The sequence below is a fragment of the Carettochelys insculpta genome, chromosome 15 (assembly GCF_033958435.1).
Source record: "Carettochelys insculpta isolate YL-2023 chromosome 15, ASM3395843v1, whole genome shotgun sequence".
Taxonomy (NCBI): Eukaryota; Metazoa; Chordata; order Testudines; family Carettochelyidae; genus Carettochelys; species Carettochelys insculpta.
In genome coordinates this window covers 10,240,744-10,255,641 of record NC_134151.1, presented here as the reverse complement: position 1 = coordinate 10,255,641, position 14,898 = coordinate 10,240,744, and positions in this window count along the sequence as shown.

Below are 14,898 nucleotides of genomic sequence, written 5' to 3'. Positions count from 1 at the left end.
GGGAGAATTAGCCTACTGAGGTGCTGCATGTTCATTGCAGCACTTCATTAGTATTCTCCACTCAGGCTACTGACCATGTCCCCTTTGAAGAAGGGGGCTAGTGTAGGCACAACCATAAGGTTCATGAACCGTGGTTTGGCCCTGTCCTTGCTAGACTGTTATGTACAGAGGCCGACGAAAGAAGGGAAACAAGTGCTCAGAGCCCCGCACAATGGCAAGAAATGATTAACTGAGATATAGCCAGGTAATGTTGGCAAATGACCTGCTCTCACATGTTGCAGAGAAAGATGTAAAACCCCAAAGTCATTGCCAATCTGATGGAGGAGAAAATCCCTTCCCATCCCACCACATGGTGTTTGTTTATAACCCGCACCTGTGAATGAGAGCTAAGTGGCCAAACATCTGAGAAAGAATGCTTGGAGTCACTCAGAGCTCTGGTCTGTGATATGCTGTGCTCCATCTCCAGCTGTGCCCATTCCTTGTGCTTCAGAAGAAGGAAACAGTCAAATCCCTATGAGAATACAGGGTGGAGCAAACAACCCTTCCCGAAGTCTGTCTGTGGCTGGCTAAAACTCTGAAGCAGGAGCTTTAGAAACATAAGGCAAAACCACAAGGGAGCCCCTATGATCTTGAGCCCGGCTCCCTACCATCACAAATAACTACGCAATACTACTGGACTCATAAAATTTTCCATCTCTTGTTTGCCCCCACAGCCCCTATGGGAAGCTATTCCAGAATCTCACTCTGCTCATGGTTTGGAAGCTTCTAATTTCCACCTTGAACTTGTTCAAGGCCACATTTATTTCCACTTGTTTTTGTTCCAGCATTGATATTTATTTTAAATAGGTCTTCATCCTCCCTGGTATTTATTCCCCCATGTGTATCTAGAGAAAGCACTTCTATGCTCTCTCACAAACTTCTTTTTCACAAACCCCGTATCAAAAATATCTATAAGATATATTGAGGTTTTCATGGTTATATTTTTGCAGAAGCATTTTTATATACTTAATAGGTTGAGGGTGGGGGAGGCAGATCCTCAGTTGCTGTGAATCATCATCATTCTATTGACATCAGTGAACCTATTCTGAATCACAAGGGCTGGAGACCTCGCCTCATTAGTTGATGCAACCTTGTCAAATAATGCACACATTACCATGCTGATAGTAAACAGACTTATTTTAGAAAGTGTTCGCAAATTTAGATTCCGGGGAACTCTCTGGTGCCTCACCGAGTTCATTTCTCTTTGTCTGACAGTAGGGTTACAACGTATCTATAAACTGCCAGCGATGTCAGTCTGAATTCTTGTTTGTTCATAGTTTTGACTGTGGTGCTTTAAGTGCCTGTGACATTTTTCTATCAGCTTTATGTGAAGAAAATGTCATCCCGGTAAATGCTCTCTGAAATATTTGTAGGTTTTTTGCTCCTAATGTAGTCATCTGAGCATATTTGTTGAATCCATAAATCTTGGCTGTACAAAATAGCTCTTTTCATACGATTTAGATGGGGACTTGTGTAGTGCAAGTCACTGAAGTGTTCTGTTGGAATCCTGAATTTAGCTCATCTAATATATCTGTTGATTCTGTCTCAGCAGTGTGCCATTTGAAGTGTAATGCTTGGGAGGAAACTGTTGAATGTGTTAGGGAGTTTATGTAGCATTTTGTTTGGCTATAGAAAGAGGAAAACATTTGGCTGCATCTATAGCTAATATGTGTGTTATTAGATATCTGTAAATTAGCAAACATGTGGCACTACACTGTAAATAGGGGTTTCCCTAGACATACTATATCATATTGATAGCATGGGTGACCACAAGGTCAAGGTGGCTCAGAGATAAAGGCCATCTCTTATCTTATTTTCCGAGAGGGCATTTAGTGTGTTTGTACATTCACAATTGGTCTGGGGAAAAAAAAAAGGGGGGATTACAAAAAGACTGTCACATTTTTAAAAAGAACCTCAAATAAACTAATAAATAATTAAAACCTTCACACATTACAAATGAAAAATCTCTGGCAATGTCTGCGCTGAACATAACTTTTTAAATCTAGCAGTGTGAACCATTATTGTGAGAGCTGTTCATTTTCATCGTGCTGTTTTGCAGGAAAAAGCAAAACTGACAGCCCCATCAGTGTGGTTACAATAAACAGCCTTAATTCACACAAAGGACTTTATAATTATAAACACTTCCTATGTAAAGCAGCCAGCTCTTCAGTTTTGTTGGCAAGCAATAAAATCTTTATATTTTCATGTGTTCCCTACTTCCATTTTCACCTAGAGAGGCGTTTGTGTGCGCATTATCTTACCTCGCTTGAAAGTCTTGCTGCTGAAATGGAAGAATTTGGTTTAACATTTATAAGGCAATCAAATATCTATTTCCTTATTGGGCAGCCTCTGCTCATAATCTTTGGAGTCAGCTTACTGCACTTTATTGGAATAGTCATATGTGCTGCTTGAGTCTGTGAATACATTGTCCCCCTTCCTTTATTATCATAAGATTAAAAATACTCAACAACGGGAAAGGATGACAGAAACTACAGAGCAATCATACTTCCCCAACATCAAAGTGAACAGCCTGCTAGATGAACCATCTTGACCAACATGAAACAGGACTTTGACATTGTAATGCATTGACATCACTCTAATTTAATCCTTAGGTTGAGATAGCCTCTTCTTTTTTTTTTTTTTTTGTTAAAGAAAAGACAGGAAAAAGAGGCTATCCTACAGACATGTAAGCAGCCCATAAGAGAACAGGAATATAAAAAAGTATTTACAGCCTTGCTTTGCTTTAAAAAGCGAATGGAACCTACCAGACAATATAAGAGATTGCTGGTTGAATGTCACATATATTGTCTGGTATTGTGATATTTTCCATGTCAAGCTTTAAGTTCGAGTAATAACGAATTAATTCATTATAACCTCCTTTGAGTGAATAAATTGCCTCTGATTGATATTGGTAAGTTGTTACTTAAAAGTATAAAGGCATTAGTACCCTCTCAAATGAATGTAACCTGCTGTTCAAAATGAGAAAAATATTGAAATGAAAATTGGACTTATGTATAACTCTTGAGACAGAGATGCCATCATTACAGAGACAAATTATTTTTTACAGAAAAGAATGGCATGACCAGAATCACAGAAAGATGGGGACAATTATATGTAGACTAGTTTTATTTTGGAACTAACAAAGATTTGTTTAAAAATGCAGTAGTTGAGAAGAGAGAATATGAATGATCAAACTACCTGTAAAATAGATAAGTGCTGTGTACAGTGCATTTTACGCTTCCTTGGCTTCAGACAGATAAGCACAAGTTAAATTTTGTGTGGACCTGCCTCAGGCTGTGAGCTCTCCATTAAGTTCTAAGGCATTTGACTAACTGTGATTTTATATACATACATACATACATACATACATACATATATATATATATATCTCTGGTTGCTTCAACAAAGCATGCGACAAAAGAATGTTTCTATCAGTATTAAAATAACACTTTAGAGCCAAAAATTGTATTTACTTTTTCTTTAAACTGTTAATGTAATCTAATATTAATGGGTAACGTTACCATGAAATTAAAAAAAAAATGAAAACAGTATTCTTTGGAGTAGAGTATTGTTTTCGTCATCCAGCACTTAGCACAAGTGGATTAGAAATTGGAACTGATTGCAGACAAAAATGCAACTAACTACTCTATTTTTATTACCTAAAGTATGTGAAATGCAAAAATAAACAATGCAGTTGAAATTAAGATGTTTAACATACTTTGATTTTTTTAAAAATATGTCATTTCACAGGAGAACAAATATTATTTCTGACAGAATTATTCTAATTTAAAGTCAGTGTTAACTTACAGCCACTACAGATACACGATTAAATTGTGAAAGCTTATTTATTTTCATTTGAGATCTGGTGAAGAAGCCTATTTTGTACAATCTTACCATTCTTACTAAAGAATATTTTCCTGCTAATTAAATAATGATTGTTTTAAAATAAAACACCTTTTGTAAAATACTCTACTCAAGCTCAAATAAATCATACTGAATTATGGCTCTGTAAATCGTGATTCTTCGCAAATAACAATATTTTAACAGTGAATTGCCAATGTGCAGCCCTCATCTCATTATACAAAAATACTTTTGCAAATTATTTTTAATTTTTTTTTTATCTAAGCACGTGAAAAATATCTGTCTGCAGATATGGTACAGTAGATGATTGTTTATCAAATGATTTAGACAGATTGCTGTGCCAGTATGTATTATACTTACTTATCCAAACTAGTAAGAAACGTTTTATAAAAATAAAATTTGGAGAGAAAGGGAACATTGTAAGGAGTTTAATTTGCCTGAGAAGCTCTTGGCTTTACCTTTGCCACACCCATCAGAATGGCTATTTTAAATTACCACATTTTTAGCAATAGTCAGCACTGTAATGTGAAACTGGAAGATAAGGAGTTAAAAAGTCCTGAAATAGAACAATTGAAAGGAAAAATATCTGGAATTAAGTATTGGGATTGTTTTGTCAGGGGCTATTGAAGCACATATTAGAGCTCCCATTTCCTCTGTTCATACATTGAGGAGTTGGGGAGGGCATGACATATGTACACATACTTGTTTTTATTTTATTTTTTTTCAAAGGTTTTATAAAGTGTGTTTTTTTTTTCCCTGGGAATAATCACTTCTGTTTTGGACTTGTCTGGGTGCCTAACAGCATGGATGTGAATATTTTTCCCACCATGAAAATGTAAGCAGCTTACTTTGTGGAAAACAATTACAGCTTACTTTAGAAAAACAATTTTAAAATTATTTATGTTTGTGTGTGTGTGCGTGCGTGCACGCACACATGTGCCCAAGTGTACTTTACTAAAGAGAGGGTGTTATAGGTAGCCAACTTGATCTCAGGACTTTCTATGATCTTAGCTGCTAAAGACAAATAGCATGCACAGATTTTCACTTTACTTTATGCCAACCACAGAAAATACTAATACACATTCTATATACACACTTGCTTGCTTAAAAAGGGAAAGGTGGTTCAGTGATTCTTCCACCATCAAGAAGGAAAAATTTCAAACCCTTTTTCTCTTCTTTTTACTCTTTGTCAACAGTGTCTCAGCTCTTCGGCCTGATGCCATAAGCTACAAGGAATGCATGGTGATTCTCAATAGGAAACACAATGGAAAAATATTAAATTCCACAACTCCGTTGCCAATTATGAATGCAGGCCTCCTTAGTATGGGCTGTACGTGAGCTGCTTTGTTAGCCAAAATTGCTTCCAGTGGTTTTCAGGGACCTGCTTGTAAATTAGCAGATATTGATATCACCACTATACTCCCAACTGTGACATCTGTCAATGGGAGTTGCATACACATGAACAAAGAAGTTACACTTCGTCCTTTTTTCCAGCATCTCTTCTGCTTCAGTTACTCCTTCCACTGTACCAATGTTGGTACAGTGTTGCCTTGCAAAGCACTTACCTGCAGATCAAACTATGTGGATCTCACCCTTCTCACTCTTTCTTTTCTTGTTAAGGAAATAGTATATCCTTTTTTTTCAAATATGTACAATTTGGAAATAAGTGGCACCTTGATACCATAGTAACAGAGAGGAAGCCATGCTAGTCTATACACTATCAAAACAAAAAGCAGTCAAGTAGCACTTTAAAGATTAGCAAAATAGTTTATTAGGCGAGCTTTAATGGGACAGACCCACTTCTTCAGACCATAGCCAGACCAGAACAGACTCAATATTTAAGGCACAGAGAACCAAAAACAGTAAGCAAGGAGGACAAATCAGAAAAAGATAATCAAGGTGAGCAAATCAGAGAGTGGAGGGGTGGGGAGGAGGTACCAGTGGTGTTCTGTCCTCTTTACCAAATATTCATAAACCTGAATTACCCACCAGGAGAAGTAAAAAAACAAATCGACAGGGCCAGACGAATACCCGGAGACCAGCTACTCCACGATTGGCCCAAAAAAGCCAAGAACAGAACACCACTGGTCATCACCTACAGCCCCCAACTCAGACCACTGCAACGAATTATTAAAGACCTACAACCTATCCTTAATCAGGATGCCACACTCCAGAAGGCCCTGGGCGACATGCCTGTTCTTTCCTACAGACATCTCCCAACCACATGAGGATCCTCACTAACAGCCACAGTCTATACCCCAGGAATACCAGTCCTGGAACCTTTCCCTGCAACAAAGCCCGCTGCCAGCTTTGTCCACATATCTTCTCTGGAAATACCATCACTGGACCTAACCAGGTTACTCACACAATCACGGGCACTTTCTCATGCTCCTCTACTAACATCATATATGCCATCATGTGCCAACAATGCCCAGATGCTTTGTATATTGGACAGACTTCTAACTCCCTTAGACAAAGGGTCAATGGGCACAAAACAGACATCAAAACACTCCAGATCCACAAACCAGTTAGTCAACATTTTAATGGAATGGGGCATTCTGTCAGTGACCTAAAGGTATGTGTGTTACTGAAAAAGAATTTTTGCACTGTTCTTCAAAGGGAAGCAGCTGAGCTGGCTTTTATATTCAAATTTGGCACATTAACACATGGTTTAAACCGGGATGGGAACTTTCTGAGTCACTATAGGGGCTCATCTGCATACTCAGCTTAATCTAACTCTTGACCTTCCCCCCCCCCACCCCTCCACTCTCTGATTTGCTCACCTTGATTATCTTTTTCTGATTTGTCCTCCTTGCTTACTGTTTTTGGTTCTCTGTGTCTTAAATATTGAGTCTGTTCTGGTCTGGCTATGGTCTGAAGAAGTGGGTCTGTCCCATGAAAGCTCACCTAATAAACTATTTTGCTAGACTTTAAAGTGCTACTTGACTGCTTTTTGTCTTGATACTATAGTTTATTTTAAGAAACTCAGAAAGATCCCCTGTATTACAGAGATAATACATGCCAACTACTATCCGAATCCTATGCTTGTTTTGAAATGTTCAGTTATATTAGTGTTGTTCTTACAAAGTTCTAATACATAATCTGCAAAAGTAGCATTGAATAACCAAACTATGTTAGATGAATTAGTACCTTAGGATGACTCATACACAAGATTGTGCACTTGCACAGATAAATGAATCATTTGTGGTCTAAGAAAGCAAGAGGACTTTGACATTTTGATGTTTGTTACGTGGTAATCGTATTTATTTATTACATATACATATTTTCATGCACTTCCAGGAAACCATGACATTTTGCTCCCACCTGCTAAATGCTTGACTGAGAAAAAAATGTAGCAAACATAAATTATGCTTTACAAATGGGGCCTGAGTTTCAGGTCCTAGTTTCCATCTTTGTAGACACAAAATTCAGAAGCAAAAATGGTAATTGGAATTTAGTCCCGAAATTCATGGCAGCACAGTTCAGGTAAGTCTGAAAATCCAAATCCAGTCAGCTGCTCATGAGATCTTCTCAAGTTAGGGAGAGCCCTGAAGATACACTGTGCTTCTTTGACATACAGAATTATAAGCAAATGTTGACAGTCCAAACAAACTCTCTGAAAAAAAAAGGTTTTTCCTTTCTAATCCTTCTTCTGGGGTAGGAGAGATAGTAGGAAGACTCATGAAGGAAGTATTTCCTAAATGGCTACATATAAAGATGGGCCATAGTTGCAAATTTTAAATCCAAATTTAGATGTAAACTTTTGGTTAAGATGTAAACTTTTGGGTGTTCACTTATGGTCTATGACTCCAATTATTTAATATCTGACACAATGTGATTTTAATATTTTTTATGTTGTTTTTTTTTCTTTCACAGAGAATGCTATTAGACTGTTAGGCCGTTTCTACACATGCCGCTTTCAGAGAAAGTGGCATGCTAATAGATGGCCTGAAATATGCTAATGAGGTGCAGATGCAAATTCCCTGCACCTCATTAGCATAAGGTCACATGATTTGGAGTCCGGAAGATGCTCTTCCGGACTCCAAAACAATGTGTAGAAGCATGGCCGTGGGGGCGGGGGGGTGTGTCAGGGTCGTCCAGAAGGAAGTCCTCCTTCTGGAGGCCCCTTCTTCCCAAAAATTTTTGGGAAAAAGGGGCTTCCAGAAGACCCACCCAGGCCATGCTTCTACACGTTGTTTTGGAGTCTGGAAAAGCATCTTCTGGACTCCAAATCATGTGACCTTATGCTAATGAGGCACAGGGAATTTGCATCCACACCTCATTAGCATATTTTGGGTGGTTTATTATGTGTAGGAATGGGACATTTATGTGTAGAAATGGTCTTTGTGTTAACATAGAATCATAGAACACAAGAACTGGGAAGGGCCTCAAGAAGTCATCAAGTCTAGCCCCCTGCACTTACAGCAGGACCAGATCCATTTAGATGTTTATCTAATCTGCTCTTAAATACCTTCAATGATGGAGATTCCATAACCTTCCTAGGCAATTTATTCAAACATTTAACCACCCTAACAGTTGGGATGTTTTTCCTAATGTTCAATCTAAGCCTCCCTTGCTTCATTTTAATCTCACTGCATCTTGTTTATGGTGTGGCACATTTTACTCCATTAGGTGGTGGCAAATGATTCTTCTAACTCATAAACAATGCTCATTTTCAAGCTTGGTTGCTTGTGGTCAGATGGCTGGATCCTCTGTTATCCCGTCCTTTTGGCATGTGTAAGCAAACTCTTGCTGACCCACTGAAGCATCTGTGCCTCATTAAATTCCATCCAGGCTGTGAAGGACCTGGAATTAACTTGCTTGAGAGTAAGCCAATATGAAAGACAGATGTATAAAACACAAACGTGACTTAGGTGTGCAGGCTTGAGGTGCAGGCCTAATCAGATTACACTGTTTAGTCTGACTTATCTTTAGCACTGAAGACAAGCCCCAGAAGAGGAATAACTTTTGACCTTCTGTAAAGTGTTTTGTTATAGTATGTTGAGGACTTGTAATTCTCTTTTTCTGCTGCACTGTGCAGCATAGTCATGAAGAGTATACAGAAAAGTAAAGTGGAAATAGTCCAGTAGAATGTTTAATTAATGGGTAGGAAAAGGATCATTGAAAGTGTGGCATTTATGCCTCAGCTCAGAATTGGAGGGAGGTGCACTCCTGCCCCCACAGCAACAGCTGTTTAAGCACTAGCGCGGAGCACGTTTCATGGTGCTGTTGTAAAATATGTATGATTCTACATTATCAGCATACATCTCTAGTGTAGAATCCTTACTGCTGTGGTTGGAATAGGCACTGGTATAAGTGTAGCCCTTCTGCCAGGTACAGTCAGCAGCAGCCAGACTTGGGCTAAATTTCTAGGGGTTTCTCTCCGTACAACTGGCTTGAACCCCCACCCAGCAACCTGGGAAATTCACACAGCACCCCTCAAGAGGCAATGCTTCCCCACTCACAGGCACTGAGTATAGAAAGGATATTTTAATAACATGGAGGGAAGTAACATAGCATTAATTTGGGGAAACACCACAAACTGAGTTCATAGATAAAACCATGAGTAAAAGTAAAAGTCCAACACCCAGCTAGGTTGGACAGTGTCCTCTTCCTCTCAGATTCCTAGGTTCAGCAACCCAGATGTTCCCTTCCCATGCCCAGCCTCTTTCTGCACCCCTCTCCCAGTTGCTGTGCTCAGGACAGACACAGCATTCAGGAATTCACCTGCAGCAGTCACCTCCTATCTTGGTAGAAGCATCTTACTGCACTTGTCACTTGCTGTCCAGCTGCTCACTGTTCTCCACCACCACCCTGCTGGCCAGTACTTGCACTAGTACTGCAGTGCACCTTCCACCACTACCCTCCCAGCGGTGCTGCAGCTTCCACCGTACACCCTGCTGTGGTGGATGTGGCTCCATACAAAGCTCAGTGTATTCAGCTCATGGCCAAGAGCACAGTTCAGCCACAGGATGTCTCCAGCATTCAGTGGAGTAAATGTAAAATGATAAAAGAGACTCCTCATGTAGCCTGCTGGCTCAGAGTGCTGCCCTTCGCCTTTTGCATCATAGAGTTCTGGCAAGGGTCTCTTGTCCCTCCAAAGTTCTTTAAAGTCAAAGTGTCTGTCTTTATGTAATACAGTAAACACAGTGTCTTTTCTGTATTCCCACAATAATTACAAGCATTGGTGATCACATTTCACAATTCCTGTGCTTTAGCATTACATAGTTTGTGGTCTCACCTTAATCAAATTGGTTACAATTAGCAAAACACCACTCTATGGCTGCATCTGCACTTGCATCCCTCTTTTGAAAGAGGCATACAAATGAGGGAAATTGAAAATGCAGATGAGGTGCAATTTTACATATCTGGCACCTTGTTTGCATATTCTTATTTTGAAGGAGCTTATTTTGAAAGAAGAAAACCAGTGTAGACACTGCTCTTTCGAAAGTAAACCCCATCTTTGAAAGGATCGTTCCCTTTATTTATGAGTATCTAAGCACATAGGAGCAAAATGTATTTACATACACACGCCAAGGGTTTCTCTCCCATTCCAGCGAGCTGAAATGACAGCACTCTCTCATTCCCTGCTCATAACAGGATCTCCAGTTTTGTCTCCTAAATTATTGCTTCTAGTTCAGCTTCAAGAAAGTGCTTGTCTACACTGCTACTTTCCTGCGCTGTAACTTTCTCTGTGAGGGGTGTGAAAAAACGCCCCATGTCCCGGACTCCAAGCACTGCAAACTACGGAACAGTAAAACACCAGTGTAAATAGGCTCCCAGTCCTATTAGTTACTTCTCTTGTGGAAGTGGTTTACTAAGGCTTAGTTTACACGAGGGAGTTAGCTTGATTGCAGATACGCAATTCTAGGTACAGCAATTGCATAGCTAGTATTGACTTATCTGCAATTTACTTACTTGGTGGCCCACACAGAGCCTGTCAACCTCCCTTACGCCTCATGATATCAAGGAGTAAAGGGGTCAACTGCTGACCCCCAGATAGCTCTCCTAGCACTCTAAAGGTATGTCTAAACTAACAGGAAGAGCAACCCAGTCAGGGTCAATCTTCCAGAATTTGATTTCATGTGCCTGGTGGAGATGCATGAAATTGAGCTATCTCCCAACACTGGTGCCATGACCATAATTGCCCAAGGTCACACAGGAAGTTAGTAACAGAGCAGGGAACTGAACACAGGTCACCTCAGTTCCTGTTCATCCTTCCAGCCTGGTCAAACCCAGCCTCCCAACCCTTGCCCCTGTCCTGCTTCCCAGCCTTGTTGGACCCAATCTCCTGGCCTTCCTACCTTTTCTCTACCTCCTTGTCCCATTAAAGCCAATCCTGCAGTCTCCGTGCCCCAGTCCTCCAGCCCTCTCCTTCTCCCCTCCAACCCCCTCCATCTCCCCTCCCACTCTCCAGCCAGATGTGCTGCTCCCCTTTCCATCTATTCCACCTCTCAGGCCGCAGCTCTGGCAGGCGAACTGGGACGCTCAGTCTACATGCTTCCCTACCATCCTCCCTACTCTCTTCTAGCTTCACCCGTCAGCTCCTGTCTCCAAAGCCCTGAGCACACCCCTGCTTCCTGGAATGACTGTCCTCCCCTCACACCCAAGGAATGGAGGGTACAGGTGCTTAGGCTGTGTGGGGCACCAAACATCTGAAGGACGATCCTGTGTATCCTAAGTGTGTGCAAGAAGCCACACCCAGACATAGTAGCATTCTGTGAGGAATCTGCTCTTGTAGCTGCCCACACCGTACCTGTCTCTAGCTGGTGCCACTGTATCTGCCTCTCATTTCCAGGACTATTACAGATTTATCACAAACATTTAAAGAAGCAAAACGCATTGACTTTTCTGAAACCAATGTGTTAATTAACATCAAAGGGATGAAATTTGACTTGCATCGCCTAGTGAGTGGCATTCTTCCACAGTCCTGGTTGCTATGGTGATGAAGGAAACGCTTTTGTTCTGGGTCACTCCTAAATTTGCACATGAAAGCATTAGAGATTACTGCTGTCTAATCAAGTTATATGGAAAAGTTTAAAGGGAGGTACAATGTTTTATAGCCATCAACCCTCAACAGAATAAAATACAATAGCTGAAAAAGGGATTATCTCTTGCTTTTCAAAACATACCAGGAAACTTCAAAGTGGTAGGAAAGCTTGGTTCCACCATACATCTTGATTTTTTTATGCTGCTTCCTAAACGAGGAATGTGGAGTCACATTTCTAATAGGGAATTAGTGTATGTTTTGCCAAACTCCAGGGCCAAATTTGGCATAATGAATAAGGCATGTGGTGTGCATTCATTACATGATTTTACATTTGAACTGTGGAAGCTTCTGTGTCATATTCTTTGCTATTCTCACATCACTTAATAAAGTACCAAAAATGTTGTTTCATTGAGAAGGGTTGGAATTAGATCATCAACAACAAGGAAGTCCAGGGAAGACTTCAAAATTCCAGCTGGAGGCCTCACAGGTAACCTTCACCCTGGTTGTAACTAGATGATGGAACTGCATGATTGCTCAGTGTTTGAAGCACTCTGCAATACCCTAAAAAGGAGAGTTATTTAATAGTACCTGCCCATATTTTTAGAAAAAATAACTTCTTTTAATGGACTAGCATCACTTTTTATCATTACTTTAGTGCAGTGTCTTAAAGTTAAATGAATGTCCTTAGCGTTCTTTTTGTTTTTCAGCAGTAGGAGAGGAAGATAGCTGCCCTAATGTATGTTCACTGATAACATGTAATGCAACGATCTCTTAACAAATTGATTTTACAATTGTAGAGCTTTAACTGTAGTGATGCAAAGAGAACCACTACAGAACACATTATTATTTATGTGATCTCTTAATATCTATGATTGCACAGTGGACCAGAACTGAATAAACCTAGAGACTTACTTAAAATTTCTGTAACTTCACAAGAACAAGCAAGTAGGCTCCTTTCTTAATTGTATGGAAGGATATTCTAGCTACGAAATGATGTTGTCATGGAAGCAGTCAAGAATCAGCAATGAGGAAACGATGCTTGATTGACCAATGATCCCTCTTTAACAATACCAAGTGCTTTCTTTTTAAAATTTTCTACATATTGAAGAAATATCTTATTAAAACACATCCTTTTTTGGTGCCAAACTAATATTTTGATCTTCTCAGTGTTCAATACCAAACTAATATATGTTTATATTGATACATATTTAAAAGATACATGTTTATCTTGACACACACACACACACACACACACACACACACATACCTTTTAAAATATTTCACTTCTCAGTGCTTAAGCTTTTACATAAACTTAGGCACTGAGAAATGAAATTTTGTAAAGATATGCATAATATAAAAAGATGGCCTCCCCCTTACTGTTATCATTCATGTTCAAATTCAATCTGAAAAGAAGAGGAATTTTGGCCATAGCCATAGCCACAGGTAGTTGGGGTGTTGCAGCACCCCAAGGTTTTCCACCTGGCTTCTGTGTGCCCAGGAGCCTGCCCCACCACCAACTCCACCTGTGTCCTGGCCTCTGGGCAGTCCCTCCAGGGTTCCACCAGCTTCAGCACCTCCCAGAGTTCTGCAGCCTGCTGTCCTCAGACTCCAGACCACTGTCCCTAAGGTCTGCATGCTGCTCCAGGTCCTGCCACAGGCCCAGAGCACCACAGCTGCCTCCAGTAGTGACACTGTGTAGGATAGATAGAAAATATGGCAAAAGACCACCTTAGCTTAACCAGGAGATCTTACATGATCTCAAAATAAAAAAAAAGGAATAATATAAAAAATGGAAACTAGGACAAATTATGAAGGGTGAATACAGGCAAACAACACAGGAATGCAGGGGCAAGATTAGAAAGGCAAAGGCACAAAATGAGCTCAAACTAGCTATGGGCATAAAGGGAAACAAGAAGATTTCTTATAAATAGAGTAAAAGCAAGAGGAACACCAAGGATAGCGTAGGCCCATTGCTCAGTGAGGAGGGGAAAAATAGTAACGGGAAACTTGGAAATGGCAGAGATGCTTAATGACTTCTTTGTTTCGGTCTTCACTGAGAAGTAGGTTTAGAAGGCAAAGTGAAAAAAGAACAAGTTAAAAATCACTTAGGAAAGTTAGATATCTGCAAGTCACCAGAGCCTGATGAAATGCATCCTAGAATAGTCAAGGAGCTGATGAAGGTGGTATCTGAGCCATTAGCTATCATCTTTGAAAAATCATGGGAGACAGGAGATTCCAAAAGAGTGGAAAAAGGCAAATATAGTGCCCATCTATAAAAAAAGGAATAAGAACAATGCAGGAAACTACAGACCACTCAGTTTAACTTCTGTGCCAGTAAAGAAAATGGAACAAGTAATTAAGAAAATCATCTGCAAACACGTGGAAGGTGGTAAACTGATGGGGAACAGCCAGCATGGATTTGCAAAGAACAAATCACATCAAACCAATCTGATAGCTTTCTTTGACAGGATAACAAGCCCTGTGGATAAGGGAGAAGTGGTGGATGTGGTATACCTAGATTTTAGTAAGGCATTTGATACAGTCTTGCATGATATTCTTATCAATAAACTAGGCAAATACAACTTAGATGGGGATACTATAAGGTGGGTGCAAAACTGGCTGGATATCCGTACTCTGAGAGTAGTTATTAATGGTTCTCAATCCTGCTGGAAAGGTATAACAAGTGGGGTTCCACAGGCGTCTGTACTGGGACCAGTTCTGTTCAATATCTTCATCAACAATTTAGATATTGGCATAGAAAGTACACTTATTAAGTTTGCAGATGATACCAAGCTAGGAGGGGCTGCAACTGCTTTGGAGGATAGGGTCAAAATTCAAAATGATCTGGACAAATTGGAGAAATGGTCTGAGGTAAACAGGATGAAGTTTAATAAAGACAAATGCAAAGTGCTCCACTTAGGAAGGAACAATCAGTTTCACACATACAGGATGGAAAGCGACTGTCTTGGAAGGAGTATGGCTGAAAGGGATCTAGAAGTTATAGGCTA